This window comes from Lissotriton helveticus, chromosome 12, assembly GCF_964261635.1.
Source record: "Lissotriton helveticus chromosome 12, aLisHel1.1, whole genome shotgun sequence".
NCBI classification, from domain to species: Eukaryota; Metazoa; Chordata; class Amphibia; order Caudata; family Salamandridae; genus Lissotriton; species Lissotriton helveticus.
In genome coordinates, this window is record NC_136073.1 from 72,059,751 (window position 1) to 72,075,975 (window position 16,225).

Sequence of the window (16,225 nt, forward strand, 5' to 3'; positions counted from 1 at the left end):
GGGACAAGGCTATGCCACTCGGGAGTGACCAGGAGGCATGGAAGACCAATGACGGAAGAGGCAGGAGAGTTGACTGTGACCTTGTCGATGCAGCTGTGAGGACCAAGCAACGCTGTGGAAGACCAGGAGCCATTCACAAGCTGTCCCACATAGGAAGTCGAGAACAAGGGGGGTTGGTGTCCGGCGGGAGCACCAACAAGCCTTGACAGCAGCACCAGACATGGAAAACGAAGAAGGTGAAGTGTTGGAACATGCAACGTCCAAGGGACTCACAGAGTGCAACAGTTAGAGCACGCCCCAAGCAAGCCACGATGGAAATCCTAGTCGACAGGATAGGAGAGGTGATAGCTGTAGTGGAGATTGTCACCGTCGACGAAGGAGCTGAAGATGTGACAGAGATGGTAGTCATAGGAAAAGCTGAAGAGACAGAACAGTTTTTACTCACAGTTTGAAGCTTCTTAGGGTTCTTCAGAGCTGAAGCCTCAGATAAAGATGATGGAGATTTCTGTGAAGATCCAGAAGTGGAGTGGGAAGTCTTGACATGTTTTCTCCCCTCACTTGAAGAGCCATCAAGTGATCTAGCTCTTTTGCTGGAAGTTGAGGCTCTATCCTCCTCATCAGCCGATGAAGATATGAGCCACAAAAGGACTCTAGCCTCCCTATCCCTTAAGGTCTTAAAAGGGAAGGTGTGGCAGATTTTAAAAATGTTTGCCTCATGCTTAGGATAAAGGCAATAAATACAGTCCTTATGTTGATCATCAACATGGACTCTTTTCTTGTCGCATGTCCTGCAAGGTCTAAACAAGGCCTTCTTGTCAGACATCCTTGAAGAATGGAAAACTGAGTAGAAACTCAGGGAGACTCCCTTCCACACGACGTGCGGTGAAAATCTGAGGAGAACTGGCTCTGCAGAGAGGGTTCTAGAGGGTGCTGTAAGCTGATTGACTGGACAAAATTCTTGGTCCTTTTGGCATAATGAGGTAGATAGGCTACTGCAGTTTAGGCCTTTGGCCTTTCTCTTAGGCCTACTACTATAATTGGCTTTTGGCACTGCTTTTTTATATACTGTGGGACTCCCGCCTCGGCGACGGGGAATGATTCAGGCATGTGAATCTATGAAAGACACCCCAATACTGGATAAGTGTGGCTTGGTCTACCTGCGCTGTTTGGACGACATACAAAAACTGAAACTTTGAGTCCGGACCCAGGTTGAGGAGGACCACAAGGAGGAAGTTGCCACCAAAATATTGCTCTAGATTATGATACTATAGTCTCTGCAGTCTCGAGCCCTACAGATGTTAACCAGACTCAATAGGTGAGCCATGCATTGACAAAAAAGAGGCGTGTTTCAGAGCTCACAATTTAACCACTAGTTGGGATTGGAGAGAGGAGCACACAGCCGATAACGTGGCTGTGAGAAGTTGGCCTGGTATATGATGTTCACTATTCTAGTGAACACCTTGCACCAGTCCAAACAACCCTTATGGTGATGGTTGCAAGTCAACCTTATAGACCAGCTATCCTAGTGGTAGCGTGGACTGAACAGTCTTAGGCTAAAAGACTCTTGAGGGCGTGTAAAGCCGCTGTTTTACCATATGTAACCCCATGACTATCAAATGAAAGGACACCACACAGGATATATATAAAATATATATGTATTTATTCACTAACACACTCCTCTGAACTCTTTATGAGATCAGAGGCAAAAGCACATAACAAGTTACACTTAGAAATACTTTAAATAGCACAATTTACAGTTAGGCCCTAGGGGCGCGTAAAACCATATACTAAGTAAGTGGTATAAGAACCACGACTTGGGAAAGGAGAAGGCCTAGGGCCTAGGGAATCGCTGGGGCTACACTATCTGACCCTTAGGTTAGGAGTAGGAGGCCCACAGGCGGCGCGTGCAGTCAATGGAAAGTCAATAGGAACGTAAAAAGGTAAGTAATGAAGTTTTAGGACACTTCCGGTCTAACTAGGATTACACAACTAGCAAAACTGGACACTAAGGGCCCGATGTAGGTAAATTAGATTTACCGATTCATAAATACAGAATTTTACCGATTCGGTATTCATAAATCGGTAAATCTAATGTAGGTAATTTTTCGGTAAAAAATATCGAATCGGTAGGATTCGGTATTTACCGAATCTGTAATTACCAAATCTGTATTTGTCATTGATTCCTATGGGCCTTGAAGCCCATAGGATTCAATGGCAAATACCGATTTGGTAATTACAGAATCGGTAAAATTACCGAATTGCCAAGGGGGACAGGGTGTCACTTTGACACCCTGTTGCACCCCTGTTTGTGGCTTGTGTGCCATGTGGCACACATACATGCCCTAAGGGCATGTATGTGTGCCACATGGCACAGGTGTACATGCACAGATGTGCATGTACACAGGTATTCGTTATTTACCATGCAATAGTATTACATGGTAAATAACAAATCGGTAAGGGCCTGTGGCACTGTTTTCAGTGCCACCTACATATTGATTTACCGATTCGGTAAATTTACAGAATCGGTATTTTACCGAATCGGTAAATTTACCGATTCGGTAAATATACCGATTCTGTAAATTTTAAGGCCCCTACATCTCCATTTGCAAATACCGGTCGGTAATGGCCGAAATCGGCCGTTACCGACCGGTATTTGCCGACCTACATCTGGCCCCAAGATAGTCATTCCCTACAGGAGCACCGAAGTACTCGCGTTACCTCACCCACAGGCTGCGGGTGCATAGGTGTCAAAGTGTGTCGGGTTTTCTCGTAGTTTCCTATGGAGCCTCGGAAGAAGATGATGCAGGCGACCAGGAGGAAGATGTCCGGGTGGATCCAAGGGTGGATCTAGGATGAAGAGGACCTGAAAGCAGAGGGGACTGATTCTAGGTCACTAGCCAGTGACCGGGTGGAACCAGGAAGGAACCAGATGTCGTCGAGGAGCAATTAGGTACAGATGTGAAGCTTGTCGTTGCAGCCACGCGGACCAGGAGGCGTCGAGGACAACCAGGTGCTGGAGAGGAGCTGTCCCACGAAGGTTCTCGCAGATGGAGGGGTTGACTTCAAGATTGGAGCCAACAAGCCTAAGCAAAGGCAACCCATGCAGGATACACAAAAGGCTTCGGTGCAGACCACCAGGAGGGTCTGAGGTACTTCACCTTTTCACGGAAGCGAGGGCCAGTCTGGAGCAACCAGACCAGCGATGGATTTTCAAAGGAGTCGTCGTCAGAGGGCTACTAGCCAACGGGCCAGCAACCGGACAACGCGTCGAGCAGAACACAAGCAGAAGGGCCCCACGCAGATCTCGTGGAGTGTGGAGGGCTGGTCTTCGGTGCAGGTGGAGCTCGGGGTCAGGGGGTCTCAGTCCCCAGGGCACAGCTTCGAGGATGTCTCAGGAGCTGCGCTGTTAGCAAGTTGAAGACTTTCCAAATTGCCTGCTTCCACGAATTTCGACGCCTTCCACAGAGCTCAGCTGTGCTGGAGTCGTGCAGTGGGGTCAGAGGAGTCCGGGAGTCGAGGTCTAGTCAGGCTCTGCGCTTGAGTTCCGGCGGGAACAAAACAAAGCAAGCCGTCGAGTTGCTGGATGGTGCCTGGTTGCCCAGGGTGGTCAGTTCTTTGCCACAAGGGAGATTCTTCAGTCTTCAGCTTCAGTTGAATGTCGAAGGGTCTAGAGTTTCGTCTTCAGTTCGATTCCAGGATTAATCTAAAGTCTCCTGGGTCAGCTCCTACCTTTATACAACTAAAGGGGGCTGGTTTACTCACTAGGTCCCTCCTATGGGTGGGACCAGGAAGGGGGGTGGTTACACCCGCTTTCCTTTGCCCAGTTTCGCGCCAGAGATGAGGCTGGAGTGCCCCAGCACCGGTTTGAACTGGACTATGCATGAAGCACCTAGTGTGCCCCAAGCAGTGTCTGTTTCTTTTCAGCCCTCCCTGTCCCAATACACACAATCCTGTCTGGGGTGATGCTCACACCTCTCCAGGCAGGAAACCTATTGTCCGGGCCTCCCTCACTGGAAGGACTCCCAGCAGCAGGAGGTCAGACTTGTGTCTGTGGCAGCAGCATCCATTTTGTGACGCTGGGGCTCTGGTTAACTTTAACCAGGATAGTCAGAACTAACATGTCTTCTCCCTCTAGAAGGGTGGAATGCTACCCCCGTCACCAGAATTGGCGAGGGGGTAGTATTCCAAAGCGTATGACACCTTAAACGACATGTTTAGATAAAGCCAAACCAAAGTTAGCATTCAACTGCGAGGATTATAATGCACTTAAGAGTATATGGTATGGCAATAGCATAGAACAGCTAGAAGGACATGGTTCCGAAAGCTGCAGACAGGCTCAGCTCATGCTAGAGCACCATCTCACACATAACCAAGCACTCTGCCTCCAGGATTGTTAAGGCCAGCCATAGGAGTGACTTATAGGTTACTGTGTGTCTATATGTAAGGTTAGATATAGGAATACTATACCTAAGCAAGGGGTGATTACACGACCTTGCCCCAGCTGAGTGATCAGCCAGTTGTGTCAGTTTGAGTGGCCAGCCAGGGGTGGCATAATACATGCTGCAGCCCCTGGTAGGCCTTGGCTACACCTATGCCCTGAGTACCTAAGGTACACTTCTACAGGGGCTGATAAGGTGGACCAATTCCCAATTGTGTATGTACCTAGAGTACATGGTTAGAATTTAGAGAGAGTGCATCTGGGCTGTGGGTCTGATTAGCAGGCCCACAGCCACATCTAAGTCGAAAACCAGTAAAGCAAAAAGTGGGGGTGACCATAGGAAGCAGACCCTACTCTCCTACAGTGGCCACCAACTTGTATTTCCTCCCTATGTCTAGCTCGACACGCACTGTTAATTTGTTGGTTTGCTCATCTCTAAGTGAAGAGGTCTTGTTTCCTTGTGAGCATTTGGAATGTTATGTTTAGTATTCACTAGGTGTGAATTTAAACATTTTTTTAAAGTTAAAATACCTGATGGACATTGAGGGGTTGATTTTTATGTTGGCAGTAAGGATACTCTGTCACAACATCAAAGGAGTATCCTTACTGCCAACATATTGGTCCCCCACCCAATGTATTTGCCACTGGATGATGTAACCATGGCGGAGACTATTCCATCTCCACCATGGTTATAGCCCTTCAACGGCTTGACAGACTAAGAGCTGTCAGAGGTTGGCCTCTATGTTCACCAACCGAGTTTAGATGGGCAGACATTTTATTTATTTTGCCAATTCCGTTGTTTGTCATTTGCACCCTCCCACCCCCGCGCTTACCTGCATGGGCCGCCACTGTTAATGAACAGCATTTTGTAGTACATTAGGAGTACTAATATAATATTCCTAAACAAAGTATAAAACGTAGTTTGTGAATTGGCCCCTATGTGCACAAATGCAGACCATATAGGCTCACAAGTGGAGGAAGAGACTTGTTTATGAAGGATCGCATCAGTGTTATTTTAAGAGTAAGACTTGTCCATTGTTTAAGTTCACACTGTTACGTCTTCCATGGCATCGACAAACACACGAGGGGAACTGCTATAACATTTATGGCAGAAATGCAAAACATCAACAGGACTCTCACACCTCTTAACAGACCAGCAGACACCCACTAGAAAATGCCCTATCAAACCCCTTATTCAGTACCAGTAACACACTGCGGGAAGCATTCTTATACCTGTCGTATAATAAACTCAGCAGGAAGCATTTTTATACCTGTTGCATAATAAATGTCATGCACTACCGACGGCACTCTCACAGCCACCAGAGTAGCAGTCACATACCACCAGAAGTACTCTCACAGACTAGTAGTCATAACACATGACAGCACTCACCAAGTTCACAGACTAGGAATTTGATGCTACGGTCAGGAATCTCACAGCTCTTATATTCTAGCAGTCTGACACTACCTACAGCACTTTCAAGCCACTTTAGCAGCCTCTGCCTTTCTAAATGAGCCCTCAGACCACCCGAGGTATGCGTTTTGGCCAGGGCATAGCAGACCTTGGTAAACAGAACTTTCCACCTTGAAAGGGTCCTCTTTTACATTACCTTATCTTTCCTCACAACTGCACACCCGGCAAAGACCTTGCAATCTACCCAATAGTCTTTCGTACAGTTATGTATAAACTCAATGCCCTTCTTTGATCACAGCAGCGAAATCTCTCCTCCTCCTTTGAAGGGTACCATTGGGCCAGCCATATGCAAATCAGTCTTGACCCTGTTCCTTATGGGAACAGTCCAGTCCAAACTGCCGAGCCAGGTCCTTCCTGGACAGGAAACAAACATCCTGGGACCGGTTTCAGGGCATCACCCTTCATCAGCCAGGCTTGCTTGAATCTAGTGGTGTAGTGAGCACAGAACCGACGTCTGGGCATACCCTTCCAACTTAGGGCAACATTTGCAAAAGAAACAATTGGGACATCCATTCGTTCACCAGGAGTCGAAAAAGATGTCTACAAAAGTCGAAAAAGTTTTTGTCAAAAAGTGACTAATGGGCACGCTCTCTCTGGATCTGCTCTTCCTGGTGCGGAAAAAGAAAGAACTGACCTCAGTGGGCAGAGGCGGTGTCTAAGTAGACACTGTAACGTTATTCTGGCAACCACGACCAACGCAGAGTCGGCCGACTTCACCTACCGACGCGCAGGGGCACTGGTAAGAAAAAAGTTCACCGGATCCAGTCTGACGCCTGGGGGTAATTCTAAAGTAAGGACTCTATAACTACAGCCTCTTTCAGATAAGGACAGTTGGTGTAGTAAACACAGAAAGGCAGAGAAGGCCAAAGGATAATCCTTCACAGTACCTACTGCTAGACCTTGCTGGGCTAAAGAGAGATCTAACAGAAGGACATCAGAGAGTTTCAATGAAGGCAAGAGCAGGAACAACAAGCACCGGTAATGTAAACGTGCCTAGCATGTATTGTAACGCATGCCTGTAATTCTCAAGTGGCATAGGGTGGTGTTATTACTTTATGCATAAGAAATTGTGAAACAGAACTGTGGAATGATGTGATGCTATACTGATAACATTATTATGGTGACACTGATGACATTCAGCCAGAATCTAAAAAGGAAATGTGGCACCAAGAGCCCAGTTGAGTTTCTATACTTTTGGGGGGGCGTGGTCTGGCCACGCAGGAAGATGGCCGCCTGTTAGCGCAGCTCCGCCGAGGGACGGACCCCCGACGAGCTTCCCTATCTCACCTGCTCGTGTGGGCCGTCTCTGGGGCGATTACTGCACTCGGAGACCCATGGAGAGTGCTGCGGTGTTTTCCCTTCCCAGCTGGTGGTTTCCATTCCAGAGATAGCAGCGGGACGGTGAGCCGAATGCTTCTCTGACGTTCGCTGCGGGGTTCGCGCGCTTCTCACGCCGCGCCTCTCCTCAGCGAGGGCGGCGTTCTCAATACCACAGGGCCGTGCCTCTCCATATAGTAGGCCGCGCCCCCCTCTGACGGTGGGGGTGCGTTACAACGAAGCCACAGACTGCCTTTTTGAATACTTTGCCTGCATTTTAGAGCACACGGCGCCCTCCTCAGGATTTTGCTGTGTAGTTTATTTCGAAATTAACAGCAACCTTACTTTGAATAGACACCGTGAAGGAAAAACAAAAACAGGGTAAAGTCATTGATCAACTGCCACATTGAAGGGTGTTCTTGTTACACATGTTCTAATGACCTGGTGAAATGGCACAACTTGCACGGCTGCAGCTATGAATATCCTTTGAAGAGTCAGTATTAGCGGTACAGGCAGATTTACTTGTAATAGTACTGCTCCATCTCTCATCTGATGTTGGCACTTTTATTCAGCCGTTTTATAAGACATGTGTCATTTGGGACAGAGCTACTTGTCTCTATCACTTCTTTTACTATGTCACCCTCTTCCTCTACTGTGACGCTTTGCTAGTTCTGCTACTCTTGCTTTAACAGGTGGAGGCAGATAGAGGGTAACAGGATAGAGGCTGAATTTTCAGTTATGATCGCCATCATATGTTATTAGCTCATGTATATTGCTTTATAAGCCAGCATCATCATCTCACGTTTTCTTTGAGGCAGCCCTGAATGTATAATATTCCTAATATCTCATATACTACCCTCCATTAGAGAAGCGCTTTACTTTCAAAGTGTACTCTCATATTTTGTACAATTACTTTGTCATTTTTGCATTGCTAATCCACTGTAACACTCATTTATTGTACTTTATGCTTTGTTTCTGTGGTACCTTTCGCACGCATGACCTGACACTTTAGCGCTACTTTGGTTTAGTAGCATGCTATTTGTTATCTTGTGACAAAGCTGTAATAATTTCTTCAAATTTCAGGCATTAATTGTATGCTGTTCGATTTGGACATTCACTTGCTGCTCATATTTTCCTTCCTTCCTATTATTGGATATATTTCATCATTGCCTCCTATTCCAATATTTCCTCTATTCGCTATTGCAGACCATCAATACAGCAGTACTCGAAGATGTCTAATAATCGAAATGGTGGTCGTGGGCCTAAACAACCACTTTTTACTGATGTGATTAAACAATCCTCTACTTCGACGGCTAAAGGTAATGGATCTGCGTCACTTCCTACACCGCCAGCTACATCATCTCAAAGCGACAAATCTTTATCTGACACCATGCAACGTATTCTGCAAGAACTCTCTGGAGTTAACCGACGACTGGAGGGTCTGGATATTGCCATGACTTCCTTAACTGCAGAAACCAAGTCTATCAGGGCAGAACTCACCACTTTCCATACAAGGATTGACGTCATGGATTCTAAAATACTGGCTATAGAAAGTCGATTGGATTCTATTCAAGGCTCAGATCAAGATCTGCTCTTTCTACACAGTAAGATCATAGATTTGGAGGATCGCAGTCGTAGAGACAATATCCGCTTTTTTGGTTTTCCCGAAAATATTGAAAAGCAAGATGTGAAGTCCTTTCTTTGTAATGCTCTTCCTACTTTGACTGGAATTTCCTTTACTCCTCCTATTGAGCTCCAACGTGCTCATAGACTGGGCCCACCACGCTCTGGTCCTTCGGCAAAGCCCAGGCCAATTATTGCGTGTTTTCTTCGCCATGAGCAAACTAGACAGATTTTATCATTGGCTCGCGCTCATGGCTCTTTCCTGTTTCAAGGTCATACCATCCATATGGCTGCAGACTTTTCCAAAGAAACGAATGAACGACGGAAAGCGTTTCTTTCCATGCGACCCCAGTTACGTCAAATGGACATCAAATATGGCTTATTTGAACCTGCACGTTTCCGTGTTACCAGGAATGGAGAGTCCAAAGACTTTTATGATCCTGCACTTCTTCAACAGTTTCTGGACGATATCAAATCCAGTGATATGGAGACTCAGTCTTCTTACTCTGCCCCACCTCCTCAGTCTAAGTCCTCCTCTCCCACTCTACCATCATCTCAATCCTCCACCTCTTCTGAATTTAGACAACGTGGCAGGGATCTTACTCGTCTGTCTCGTTCTCAGGAGGACAGGGATTCAGCTCTACGCCCTGTCTCCTCTCATACTAACACGCAGCAAAGAGACAAGTCTAGATCGCCTCTTAAGACGCCTTCGGATGCTGACTGAATTCTCTTTTATGCTGTAATATTTTCTCTAAATTTCTAGCAGTGTTTAATGTTCATAATGCTTTTGTTCTTTGCTGTTGTTCATTCCACTGAGACTTTTCCTGCATGGTACAATCTGACTCCTTCTATTTAGGGCTCTGTATTATGCTTTATGACCTATTGTTATTCTGTATTCGCTCTAATATGTGATTTTCAGTTTTGCAGTCATTTAATCATTTTCAGGTTCAGATTACTATATGCTATAAGGATGTTATCTTCCTGCAGGTAGTTTTTCTTTATGTCATTCTGAACCTTACAGTCACTCAATATTTTTCAGATTCTGCCTATTATATGCTATAAGATTGTTCTTTGTTCCATAAGAGATCTTTTTCTACTATTGTTCGTTGTCTTTTTTTTGGTGTTCTTCTATTTTTTCCGCTTCTCGTCATTCACTTCATGTATTAACTATTTTGACTTTCTATGATATTCTTTACTTCACTGAGTCTCTCATTTCTCACTGTGCTTATTTTCTTTTCTATCTTCTCTACAAAATGGTTTCAGGAGGCCCTTACTTCTCTTCTTTTATCTTTTTATGACAATATTGGTATGTTCCTCATCACCTGTTTTCTTTTTCCTCGTTATTGTCTCATGTTGTGGATTAGGCCTTCTGGTTCTTTTATGCTTTGTACTTGTTGGTTGTCTCCCTTAGAGTATTTTCATCTCCTTTCCATATAAACCTTAGGATGCAGGGGGTTTACATATGTTGGTTACTTTTATTATTCCATTTTATAACAGACCCCTGAGAAGATATCCAGGAGTTGGTCCAGATTTTTATGTTGATATTTTCCTGTTTTCAGACTTATGCATTACATGTCACAATGTATCCTCTAAGTCCCCATTTTTCCTTCCTCGAAGGGGGTCTGATCCCTTCTGGCGTTGCTCTCAGTGCACCCAGACCCGCAGTTCACAGTCCAGATTGCTCTCTTTTTTCCTTCTCCCCCTATATTTCCTTACTGACTTTTTCTTCCCCTTTTCCTTCTTTCCTTCTCTTTCTTCCTCCCAGAGTAGCATTTCTTTTTTCTCTCTCCGACTTTCCCCATTTACTATCCACACAATCCTAATATCATGCCCTCTACCCATCCGTTATCTGTGGTGTCTTGGAATGTTCATGGCCTCACCCATTACATAAAACGTAAAAAAGTTCTTTCCTATTTACATTCTAAACATGTGGATGTGGCACTATTGCAGGAGACTCATTTGGATGATATTGAGTCTAGTAAGCTCAGCAGAGTTTGGGTGGGTAAAGTTATTCATAGTTCAGTCTCTAAACCTGATCCCACCAATCCTAACCCTCTTCGTAAGTGTGGAGTTGCCATTCTTTTTAGGAAGTCACTTCCTTTCACAATCTTAAAGACATGGTCGGATCCGGACGGTCGCTATGTTTTTGTTAAATTGAAAATTGGCAATTCCTTCCTTTGTCTTGGCTCTGTATACGCTCCGCTAGGCTCCAAAAAGCAATTTTTTCTCCGATTAAATCGCCTTCTCACGGAAATCAATGCTTCTCAACTTCTAATTGGGGGTGATTGGAACCTGGCACTGGATCCTGCTCTTGACAGAACGGGTTGCATTGACACTATTAATGCCTCTGACAGAACCATTTTTGGTGACATTCTTGCTGATGTTGGTCTTGTTGATCATTGGAGATTAAGTCATCCACAGGATAAGGAATATACATTTTTTTCTTCCACCCACGGTACGTTTTCACGTCTTGATTACTTTATTCTTTCGCAAGATTCGGTCCGGCTGGTTACTGATTCTAAGATTTTGGAAGCAGCTATTTCTGATCATTCCCCTGTCCTCTTGTCGCTGGATTTGGGTCTTATGAATCCGGGGCGCAAATCGTGGCGTTTAAATATCAACAGATATAAAACACCTGCGGGTAAACTTCTTTTACAATCCCACTTACATGAGTATCTTCTCCATAATGCAGACTCGGTTTCCTCTAAACGTATGGTTTGGGCGGCTGCTAAAGCCACCATTAGAGGCCGGCTTATGCGAGATGCTGCTCTGTATAATAAAAAGAATACTGCCAAGCAGACTGAACTGGAAAAAGATATTCGACGACTCTCTCAATTATATATTTCGCAACCATCTCTCCAAAATCGAAAGTTATTAGAACAGGCGCGTATGTCTCTTAATACACTTTTCACCTCTAAGGCGGAGTATGCTTTACAAAAAATGAAAGGCCGCCATTATGAACAAGGAGAAAAAGCTGGCCGGTTATTGGCTGCGCAGTTACGCCAAAGAGAGGCCGCTATGGCGATCCCAGCAATTAAATCAACTGGTGGTGATATCCTCACTCGACCACAGGAGATAGTTGAGGAGTTCCCCTCATTTTATAGATCTTTATACTCCCCAGGTACTCAGGTAGACAAGACAATGATGTCTAGATTTCTGGATGGGGTTCGTCTTCCACGGCTCTCTGATGATGGCAGAGCTTTACTTGAGGGACCTATCACGAAGGAGGAGATTTCTTCAGCTGTCTCTTCTTTACCATATCATAAAGCTCCAGGTGATGATGGTTTCCCTCCTGAATTTTTTAAATGGACTGGTCAGTCTATGCTTGATACTCTTCATGCCGCTTTTGAGGAAGCTATGGGGGAGTCCTCTCTGGGTTCTATCCTTAACAAAGCACTCATAGCAGTCTTGCCAAAACCCGGCAAGGACCCTCTTTTGTGTAGTAGTTATCGCCCCATATCTCTGTTGAATACTGATGTTAAACTTATTGCCAGCATTCTAGCTTCACGACTTCGCAAGGTTTTGCCTTCCTTAATACATAACTCTCAAGTAGGTTTTGTTCCCGGTCGTTCCTCCCGTAATCATTTACGTACCCTCTCCCATGCCCTATGGTCCGCCAAAAATCCTACAGATGATGCCCTCCTTCTTTCTTTAGATGCTGAAAAAGCATTTGATCGTATTGAGTGGGAATACCTCTTTACCATCATGCAAAAATTTGGATTAGGCGATCAATTCATAGCCAAGGTGCGTCTACTTTACGACAACCCATCAGCCCAAGTTAATTGTGGGGGCTTTCTTTCCACTTCATTTCCTATTCAGCGGGGTACCCGTCAAGGTTGTCCGCTATCCCCTCTCCTCTTTCTTTTGGCTATGGAACCACTGGCTGCTGCAATTCGTCAATCGGCTGATGTGGTGGGTGTTCCTCTTCCAATTGCTCATTCCAAAATATATTTATATGCGGACGATATTCTTCTTACACTTACTGATCTTCCGCGATCTCTCCCTGCTCTTCTCCGTATTATTGAGGACTTCTCTTCTTTTTCTGGATATAAGATCAATTGGGATAAAAGTGAAGCCTTACCTATGTCCTTAGGTACTACAAAAGAAGCAATTTCGGGTTTTCCATTTCACTGGCAACCTTGTAGACTTAAGTACTTGGGTATTCTCCTCAACAGAGGATTAGATAATGTTGTAACAGACAATTTAACTCCCTTGATCACACAAATGCAAGGGGACTTCGATAAGTGGAAGGCTTTAGGTTTATCCCTTTGGGGACGGGTTCAGGCAATTAAGATGGTTACTTTACCGCGCTTTCTCTATGTTCTGGGTATGCTCCCTCTGTCTATTCCTTTGTCTACTCTCCGGTCCATTGATTCAAAAATCAAACTTTTCATATGGGGAACAATTAAACTGTGTCTCGCCTTTGCAAAATTAAAAGCTCACCAACTATATGGCAGTTTAGGTCTTCCATCTATTGAGCACTATTCTCTTGCCCTTCATCTTTCCCACCTCTCTTTCTTTTTACCTAAGTTCAAGGACGTTCCTCAATGGGTACCACTTGAACGTCATTTGTTGGCATCTGGTCCTGGTTTATCCCTTTTATATGGCAAGGGTTCTAGTTCTCTTGATCCCAAAAACCCTATTTTGTCTGCCATGTTTAAGTCCTGGCAAAGAAGTCATCGTCTCCTTAAGTCTAATCCGCGGCTTCACTTTAATGCTCCTGTATGGTCTAATTCAGCTATTCGAGTGAGAGGTCGAACTCTACTTTGGCCTTTATGGCAAGAAGCGGGTATTCATTCCCTGGAACAGTTGTTTCATGGTGACCATTTCAAATCCTTCTCCCAATTGAGTGAAGAATTTCATCTGCCACTTACTCAATCCTGTAAATACTCTCACCTCCAACAGGCTATTACAAAGCATATAAGTTCCCCGCCTGAGTTGTTATCCGCCTCTCCTATCTTAGCTTATCTGAATTTATGGGGCACTTTTAAGGGTGTCACTTCTGGTCTCTACAAGACTTTTCTACACCCTTTATTTTCGCTACCTTTGTCCAAAGCTCTTCAATTAAAACGGCAAACACGTCTTTCTGTGACCTGCTCAGATACTTAATGGGATCTTATTTTAGAAGGATTGCATAAGAGTGTTAGAGAAGCCCGCCTTAAATTTAGTATTTTTAAAATCCTTCATGAATGGCACTGGTCTCCGGTTAAACTGCATCATGCTAATTTACTTTCGCATTCCTTGTGTTGGAGATGTTCAGCTTCCAGGTGTGACATCACGCACATTATATGTGAATGCCCTCGTACTAGATCATACTGGCTTTTCATAAGAAATACCTTGGCTCATTCTATGGCATTGCCCCTACCCTTTACCTCTGCAAACATAATTTTACATGACTTTCGTGACCTTCCCAAGTTTACCAAACCACAGGTTCGCCTTCTACACACTGCTTTAGCCACGGCAAAAATGTGTATACTGCGTCACTGGAAATCCTCCCTACCTCCTTCTCAGGAGGAATGGTTGGTGGCAATGATACAAACAGCTTCATATGAGCGTATAATTTATAATGTACAGGACCAAGCTTCCATTTTTCTTCAAGTATGGTCCCCATTCTTGGAAACCACAGTCGATAATGATTCTGCCTCTACTTCTTCTTCTGCTGCGACTATTACTCCTTCCTAATCTTACCTCTTTTTCCTTATACCATGTTTCTTTTATCTTACTCATCTATTTATTTAAAAAAAAAAATTTGACTCGTATCGTTCTTTTTATTGCTTTCATTCTTCTTTATAACTAGATTGCTACTCTGGGGTTTTCCTTTTTTTTTTTTTTCTTTCTTTCTTTCTTTCTCTCTTACCCTTCTTATTTCTTTTTTCCTTTCTTCTTCTTTCCCTTCTTATTTCTTTACTAAACTAAACTTTCTGAATACTAGAGGATATTTTTTTTACATCTATTTTAACATAATTTAGGAATGCCTTCCTCGTTTATATTGTATATCATTCCTTCTTCTGCATATGTATCTGCATTTGTAATTTGTTTGAAATTTTCTTCATAAATAATTTCAACACAGAGTTTCTATACTTTTCACTTTTTCCCCCACTTTTCCTATTCTATTAGAAAGGAATCGGAGGCTGTTGAGGGCCGGAGCCCGTGCAGAGGTTAGGACAAAGACAGGTATGGGGGGAGGGGGGTCAAAGGATGCATGATTTCTCCTTTTAGTCAAGGTCTTTTGGTGAAATGACATGCATGGTTACAAAAGAAAGGAGCTACCATGCCTACATTGCCTTCGCTCCCTGTGGCAAGGCGAGCGTGGCAGTTATGAGACTGTAGTTTATTTTTCTTGCCCTAGCACCTCGGCAGCAAACATGATCGTGTCTGGTGGTTAAAAGGTGGGACAAGGGTTCAGGCCTCTGATGCTATCAGCAGTCAAAGGGTGAGGGAGGTCACTTCTGCTATCTCGGGCATTCAGGTGAATCAAGGTCATGCACAGCATCTGCTTCCCACGAAGCTGCTGTCTTGTCCCGGATGAAGGAAAGGGCACTAGATATCACCCACCAGTGGTAGGTCCAACACTTTCAGCAGCTTTCACATTAGGGTCATGTCAGTTGAGTGTCTGTTCCACAGTGAGACGGTCTGCAGCCCTCACATCAGCAGACGTGTTAGCATAGCATCTGCAGTGGTACCATACAACCTCAAAAGCGCAATATTACTAGAAACAGGGGGCCGCATCTCTGAAAGGGTGCCACTAAACTAGCAGAAAAGGTTTCAAGCCGTTGAAGGGTTCATTACTAGTGATTTTCAGAATGAAGGAGATCGGCTCGTATTGTTTATCTGCAAAGAAAAATCTGTTGTATATTTTTCTGGCAATCACACCCAGAGCAGAGGTTGCAGCTCCAAACAAGTCACAATTTACATACAGGATGGTGCAAAATTCACCTTTTACAGATGCTTCTCTACCATCAGAACTGTGATAAGATGGACATCCCACCTGGCCTGTCTCTACTCAAAAAGTTATCTGCTGGAGATTCAGAACAAGGGACCAAAGTACTATTCAGAGGGACATCCCACCTGGTCTGTCTGTACTCAAAAGGTTATCCGCTGGAGATTCAGAACAAGGGACCAAAATACTACTCAGCTGGACATCCAACCTGGTCTGTCTCTACTCAAAAGGTTGGTCTGTCTCTACTGAAAAAGTAATCCACTGGAGATTCAGAACAAGACACCAAAGTGCTATTCAGCTGGACATCCCACCTGGTCTGTTTCCACTCAAAAGGTTATCCACTGGAGATTCAAAACAAGTACTATTAATTATAACCTGAAGCACTCTTTAAACCATCACTCAGTTATCACTCCCAACATTCACCATTCTGCTTTAC

At 44.5% G+C, this 16,225-nt stretch overlaps 1 protein-coding gene across 2 annotated transcripts in view; it reads right to left on the minus strand.

Moving 5' to 3' along the window:
• The window catches only part of DNAH2 (dynein axonemal heavy chain 2), a 3,497,426-nt gene that overhangs the window by 952,960 nt on the left and 2,528,241 nt on the right, over positions 1-16,225 (minus strand). The gene's annotated exons all lie outside the window — the stretch shown is intronic.